At 41.9% G+C, this 7,876-nt stretch overlaps 1 non-coding gene across 1 annotated transcript; it reads left to right on the top strand.

Moving 5' to 3' along the window:
- Nucleotides 1-7,486: 7,486 nt before the first annotated feature.
- LOC145397700 (5S ribosomal RNA) lies at nucleotides 7,487-7,605 on the top strand. The gene has a single exon (XR_013897015.1). It is a non-coding gene; the product is annotated as a 5S ribosomal RNA (ribosomal RNA).
- The last annotated feature ends 271 nt before the right edge of the window (nucleotides 7,606-7,876 follow it).

Genomic DNA, 7,876 nt, shown 5'->3' with positions numbered 1-7,876 from the left:
AAGTGTCATATACCCCCCTGGGGGTAGGGGGGTTTCAAGAATACTCCCCCAGTATCCCTGCTTGTCGTACGAGGCGACTAAAAGGGTTGGTGGTGGGTTAGTGCCCCACCCCGTAAAAAGAACCAACTAAAAAAGCGAATAAAGCGCCTCGGACCCGGACGGACCATACGTTGACGACTAAGGAACGGACAAAGGACATTCTTAGGGTGGGAACATGGAATGTGAGAGGAGTGAATGATGAAGTGAAAGAGAGAGAGATTGTTCAGGTGCTTGAGGATGCAAAAGTGGATATATGTGGATTGACTGAAACTAAATGGAAAGGTGAAAGGGTGAGAGAATGAGAATATGGTGTAGGTATATGTGCGGGAGTCAGTGAGAATGAGAGGGCAAGAGAGGGAGTATGTCTGATGATAAGCAAGAAGTGGAAGGAGAATATAAGAGAGTATGGAACAGTGGGTGCAAGGATTGTATGGGTGAGGATGAAAGTAGGTATACAAGCATGGGCGATTGTATGTGTGTATGCTCCAACAGAGGATCGAGTGGCAAGAGTGAAAGATGAGTTTTGGGCGAGAGTAGAAGCATGTATGGACAAGTTTGAGAGGAGTGAGAGAGTGCTGTTGATTGGAGACATGAATGGCAAAGTTGGGAATGTATGAGTGGATGGAGTGGTTGGTCAGTGAGGTGTGCCAGCTGAAGTAGATGGGAATGGTGGTGCTTTGGTGGACATCTGTGCTTGTAAGGGGTTGGCAATAGCCAACACCTACTTTCGTCATAAGTTGATCCATCAGTATACATGGAGAGTTATGAGGAGGATGGATGGTGAACTTGTTGAACGAAAGGCAATGATAGACTACGTGTGTGTGGATGAGCGAATGATAAGACAAGTGTTGGATGCAAGAGTGTGGAGAGGGTGGGGGAATGGAGTCTCGGACCATCACTTAGTGATGGCCAAGGTAAAGATGCAAAGAAAGTGGTTGAGGAGGCAAAGGGGAAGACAGGAGGAAGCAGCTCCTGTGAGAAGAGTGGAGAAATTGCAAGATAGTGAGAAAATGACAGAGCATAAGAGCATAGTGGAAGAAAGATTGGGAAGGTATGAGCTAGAACAGATGGAAGGGGTGGAAGAAGTATGTAAAATATTCACGGAAGAGATAGGCGCAGCGTGTGAGATGGTTTGTGGAGTGAGGAGGAGATGCAAGGGTGTGCAAGCATGGTGGAATGATGAGGTGAAACGAGCTGTGGAACAAAAGAAGAAGGCATATGGTGAATGGTTGGTGAGTAGAGGTAGGGGAGAAGATGAGAGAGAGAAGAGAGAGGTATATGTGAGCAGAAGGGAGGTTAAGAGACTGGTGAAGGAGAGTAAGAAGAAAGTGGATGAAGAGTTTGGGAGGAATCTGAGTGTGAAATGGAGGGAGAGTAAGAAATTGTTTTGGAAGGAGGTAAAGAAAGTAAGGCAGTGTGAAAGGGGAAATAATAGGGCAGTGAAAGATAGGAATAATAGATTGTTGGTGGAGAAGAGAGAGAAACTGAGGAGATGGAAGGAGCACTTTGAGGATTTGTTGAATGTAGAGAGTGAGAGCAGTGTGAGTATAAGTGGCTGGGGAATGGCTGGGAGAAGAAGAGATGAGAGGAGGGAGGAAGAGATCAGTAGGGTGGAAGTAGTGGAAGCGATAAAGAAGATTAAGCTGGGAAAGGCCCCAGGAATTGATGGAGTGTGTGGTGAAATGCTTAGGTATGGGGGTGAGATTGTTGTGGAGTGGATATGGAAGTTGTGTAGATTGGCTTGGGAAGAGGGAAGGGTTCCAGAGGACTGGAAATCAGGTATGATTGTTCCTCTGTACAAAGGAAAAGGGGAGAGAGAAGTATGTGGTAACCATAGGGGTATTTGCCTTCTTAGTGTGACTGGTAAAATATATGGTAGAATACTTATTGATAGGGTTAGGCATATGACTGAGGAGCTAGTTGGAGAAGAACAAGGGGGATTTAGGAAGGGAAAATGGTGTGTAGATCAGATATTTGTTCTAAGATGTTTAGTGGAGAAGTATCTAGAGAAGGGAAGGAAAGTGTATGCTGCCTTCATGGACTTGGGGAAAGCTTATGACAGAATAGATAGGCAAGGTATGTGGAAGGTATTAAGAATATATGGAGTGGAGGGGAAATTGTTGAGTGCTGTGAAGAGTATGTACGAGGGAGCTAGGGCTACGGTGCGAGTGGATGGTGAGCTGAGTGAGTTCTTTGATCTCAATGTGGGACTGAAACAGGGGTGTGTGATGTCTCCATGGCTGTTTAATATATACATGGATGAGGTTGTAAAGGGGGTGCAAGGTAGGGCAGTGGATGTGGGGCTGGCCCTAATGAATGAGGGTGAGATTTGGAAGCTTCCGGTGTTGCTGTTTGCTGATGATACAGTATTGTTGGGTGAAGATGAATGGGAGTTGCAAGGTTTGGTGAATGAATTTGGGGCAGTGTGTAGGAGGAGGAAGCTGAAAGTTAATGTAAACAAAAGTAAAGTTATGGTGTTTGAGAGGAATGAAGTCACAGAGTGTGCAGTGAGGTTGGATGGTGAGGATATGGAGAATGTGAGTGCATTCAAGTACTTGGGTAGTGTGATGAGTAAGGATGGAACTTTGGGGGATGAAGTACGTGAAAGGGTACAGCGGGGAAGGAAGGTTGTTGGTACACTGAAAGCAGTGATGAGAAATAGGGAGGTGAGTATGGAAGTTAAGAAGTCACTGCATGATGGTATTGTGATCCCTACCCTGACGTATGGAAGCGAGGCGTGGACCTTGCAAGAGGGGAACAAGTCAAGAGTGAGAGCAGTGGAAATGAGTTACTTGAGAGGAGCATGTGGAGTGACGTGGAGGGACAGGTTGACGAATGAAGAAGTGAAGGAACGTTGTGGGGTAGATGTGGATGTGGTTGAAAAGATTAGGAGAAATACACTGAGGTGGTTTGGACATGTGGAGAGAATGGAGAATGAAAGACTGACTAAGAGGGTGTATGTAGGTGAGGTGGAGGGAGGGAGAGGGAGGGGTAGACCGAGGATGAGGTGGAGGGATGGAGTTGAGAGGTATATGAGGGAGGGGGGGTGAGTTGGGAGGAGGGTAGTCAAATGGTGGGTGACAGAGTGACTTGGAGGTGTTTTTTCTGCAGCCACCCTTTGCGGGATTAGGGCGTCGGGCTATAGATAGATAGATAGATGTTTGGTAAGGGTGAAAAAAGACCAGACTGGGATTATACGTTAGGAAGTTCAACCCTACACATATCAGAAAGGAAGAAGGACCTAGGAGTGATTATCAATAACAGACTATCTCTGGTTGACCACATCAGTGAGAAGGTACGTAACATGCATACACTGCTTGCTAATATGAGAATAGCATTCACATATAAAAATGAAGACATGCTGAGAAAGATAATAACATCATTCATTAGACCAAACCTGGAGTATGCATCAGTAGTCTGGAATCCTCATCCCAAAAAACACATAGATGAGATTGAAAAAGTTCAAAGGGCAGCTACGAGATGGGTACCAAGCTTAAAGGATCTAAGCTACTAAGAAAGACTAGAAAAACTGAATCTACCAAAACTACAGGAGAGACGGAAAAAAAGGAAACATGATTATGCTATATAAATTCATCTCAGAGAAAGAGAAAATAAACATAAATGAATATAAAACCAATAGGGGAAGCATCAGCAAGAGGACACTGCAAAACACTACATAAACTGAGAGGAGATAAAGACGTAAGTAAATTAAGTTTTCCGAAAAGAGCAATAATTGATCAGTGGAATGCACTACCGAATGAAATAGGGTGTGCCAAAATTATTCATAAATTTAAGGATATGTATGATGAAAATGGTTTAATACACGGGACAGTACGAGCTTGACTCGTTCCTGTAAGGATATAATTAGGTAAGAACAATTAGGTAAGGTAAGAACACACACACACACACGCACCTATCTCTATCAATTAGTCTATCTATCTATCTATCTATCTATCTATATCTATCTATCTATCTATATCTATCTATCTATCTATCTATCTATATATATATATATATATATATATATATATATATATATATATATATATATATATATATATATATATATATATATTAAATAACGTAACAGAGAAAGGAAAAACAACTGAATAAAAAAAAAAAAACTAATCCATACACCAGATTATTGGTGTCCTCTGTTCATAAAATATCCGTAACAGTTAGATTTGAACAGCTGTAGCTTGAAGTTTTGAAGGAAATAACTCTGGGGAAGTGAGTTCCAGAGAGATGCAGTTTGGGGAATGAAAGAATTCTGATAGGCAGAAGTTCTGCAATATGATAATGTGACAGTCCAGTCATGAGTGCTACCAGATGCCCGTGTAGCACGAGAGAAGGCATGTAGAGGTGGCACCATGGACGCAACTTCGTCTGAGCATTTGCTATAAAAATATCTGTAAAATAATGCAAGGGAGGCAACATTCCTTCTTATTTATAGGGGAGGTAGTTTATTAGTAATAGAAGGGTTATTATTAATTCTAACAGCTTTGTTCTGAATTTTGTCTAGTTGTAATGCAACCTCTCCACATCTATTCCACAAGGGTGAGCGGTATTCAAGCTAAGAGCACACGTGACTCTTACAAATTATAACTAACTGCTCGTCAGTGAAGAAGTTACGGACTCTGTACAATAATCCAAGTTTCTTTGAGGCAGTTTTGGCAAGTGATCTGACATGAGAGGTCCAGCTAAGGGCAGTGTTAAGAGTGACACCGAGAATTTCAATACTTTTGGAGATGGGAATATTAGTAGCATTGAAGGTAATATACGAATCTGGCAATTCCTGCCTATCAGTAAACTGTATATATCTAGTTTTACTAGCATTAAATGAGACAAGGTTGTTTTGTCCCCATTCACTGATCATAGATAAGTCTTGAATTATGGAGATGGCTGTACTGAATTGACAGCTAGAGATATCAGACTTTGTAAATGGGTGTCTGAGTGTGAATGAACTATGAAGAGTTGAGTCATCTGTATATGAATGGAGAGGGTTGTGGGTGATAGATAAGAGATCATTAATATGAACCAGGAACAGGGTTGGCGCCAGAACTGATCCCTGCGGCACGCCAGTGTTAATTGAGTGCAAATTGGAATATACATCATCTACTTTTACTCTTATTTTTCTGTTACTGAGATATGAGGAAATCAAAGGAACGAAAGACTCTAGTCCAAAGCAAGGGAGTTTGGACATCAGGGAACGATGCCATAATCTGTCGAAAGCTTTAGAAATATCAAGGGCTACTGCATGAGTTTTTCCATGTAGGTCGATTGATTGAAGGATGGTAGGAGTCAGGAGATTGAGTATGTCAATGGTGGTTGGTGAAAACCATATTGTCTATCACTAATTAAGTTGTTGGATTCAAAATGTTTGACTATATGCTTACTGATTAAAGTTTCAAATATCTTACCAAGGGAAGATGTGACAGCTATTGGTCTGTAATCAGAGGGGTCAAAGGAACTTCCTTTCTTAGGTATTGGATGGATAATGGCTTCTTTCCATGAATTAGGGAATGAAGAAGTACATATGCACAGTCTGAATAATTTAGCAAGAACAGAGGCAAGTTCTGGGGAACACTTTTCAAACCAATTGGAGGAACTCCATCTGGGCCTGGAGCTTTGTTGGTAGGTAAATTGTCTAGGATGGATTTTACGTATATTGTTTGTATTTTAAGAGGAACAATTTCGGGAGAGTCAAGTTCTAGTACTGAGACGTTCTGGCTGAATTCCTCTATGGTAGAATTTCTGGCAGATATCTGCTTTCCTACGTGGGTCATTTGTAATGTTGTCATCTGAAGATTTTAGTAGGGGAATGGATGAAGACTTGTTTAAGTTATTATTGAAAGATTTGAGAGCTGACCAGAATATTCTATTGTCATTAGGGTTGTTAAGTAGTTTTGATGCTTGATTTTGAAGAAAGTTTGATTTAGCTAGATCTATTACAGCTTTTGCATGGTTTCTAGCAATTTTAGATTGAAAGAGTGATACAGATGTTTTTTATTTTAAGTAAGAATTATATGCTAATGACTTTTGGGCTGCTACTCTGGCACAGGTGCTATCAAACCATTTTGGAGAGTTCGATCTTTTAGTGAACTGTTGACTTGGTATAAACAAATCCATACCAGCTAGTATTAAGTCGCAAATGTGGGACTCGGTAGAACTTGCATCACGAGAGAAGAAAGACTGCCATGGAATGTCAGCAAGATAATTTCTAAATCCATCCCAGTTTGCCCTATCAAAGTGCCATCGGGTCACCCTGACAGGTTCAGAACGGTGAAGTTTGGGGGGGCTAACTAATGAGGCTTTGATGAGATTGTGGTCAGATGATCCAAGTGGAGACAATATCTCTACCCTGTATTGATCAGGATTATTTGTCAGGAATAGATCTAAGAGATGGGCAATATGGTCAGGATTGTCGGGTATTCTGGTTGGCTGCTATACCAGCTGCATGAGATTAAACAATTTTGCAGACAGCTCGCACTCTAGACCAGCATCGTCAGTCCTGGCAGAATGCAATAACCATTCAACATTATGTATGTTAAAATCACCCAGAATGGTAATTTCCATGCTAAGGGCAAGGTTAAGGTTACTCAATTGTGTGGTTATGGAATCAAATATGCTGGTTTCCGAAGAAGCATTGCGATAGACTACACAGATATATTTGGTAATATTTTGACAATTTAATTTATACAATGAGTAATCAAACTGCTTATTGAGAACTGATATAACAACAGGTGCCACCCTTGTTACGGAAGTTTGTGAAGAGATCATAACCAGGAAAACAAAATGGGGATATTTCAGTAGAGGGTGAGATTTGTGGTTCTGTGAGGAATAGGGCCAGAGGGGATATGGACTGTAGGAAAAAATGAACTGAATTTAAACTGGTACTAAGACCACGGATGTTGGTAATGAATAAGGCAGCACTTTCACTTCTCGGCTGACGAACATAACCGGAAATTGCACTAATCGCTGCCAGCACAGTCGCTTGATGGCAACCGGGAGGACCCTGTGCCGCCAGCCCTACCCTGCCAGTGGTGGCAATCCGAGGTACCTCCTCGTTAGAAAGTAATATTGCAGCGGCCATTGCTAATGAGAGTGGGAATAGAATGTGTGATATCTTATGTGCACGTAGTGTGGTGTAGACAGTTGACGGTAGAGGTATTAAGAGAGTATGCTGGCCTACTCTGTGTGTAAATGAAAGCACTGAAAATGTTCAGAAAAGGGAACTGGTCAGGATCAAGTCCTGAGGGCTGGTGAAACGGGAGCTCCAGCTCTCCCTATCACCAGCTTGCCATCCACCTTGGGAGTACTGCCCTGTTCGACTGGTGCTACAGTCTACTCATATACTGTATATATATATATATATATATATATATATATATATATATATTCTACTCATATATATATATATATATATATATATATATATATATATATATATAACGGCCATACCACGTTGAGTACACCGCTTCCCGTCCGATCAGCGAAGTTAAGCAACGTTGGGTCTGGTTAGTACTTGGATGGGTGACCGCCTGGGAACACCAGATGCTGTTGGCATCCCTACGTGTCAAGTGGGGTTGGTGGAGGATTAGTGCCCCTCCCTGTAAAACAATTAACTCTAAGCCCTTGGCCACCCCGTGTGGGATACATGGCGTCTGGCAATGAATGAATGAAAAAAATATATATATAACTCAATCCTCGAGTAACACCTGGTTGAGTACCGCGTTTTTGTTCTAACGCGGCCAGCATAATGCGATAGGTATTTCTCCACAAGCAGAAAAACTCGAGCTCACGCGGGAAGTCAGCTGGCCTGACGACGAAATTTGAA

This window comes from Coenobita brevimanus, chromosome 42 (assembly GCF_032717465.1).
Source record: "Coenobita brevimanus isolate Jiangsu-jjx chromosome 42, ASM3271746v2, whole genome shotgun sequence".
NCBI classification, from domain to species: domain Eukaryota; kingdom Metazoa; phylum Arthropoda; class Malacostraca; order Decapoda; family Coenobitidae; genus Coenobita; species Coenobita brevimanus.
Note: the sequence above shows the minus strand (reverse complement) of the source record. Positions and strands in the feature narration are given on the sequence as shown.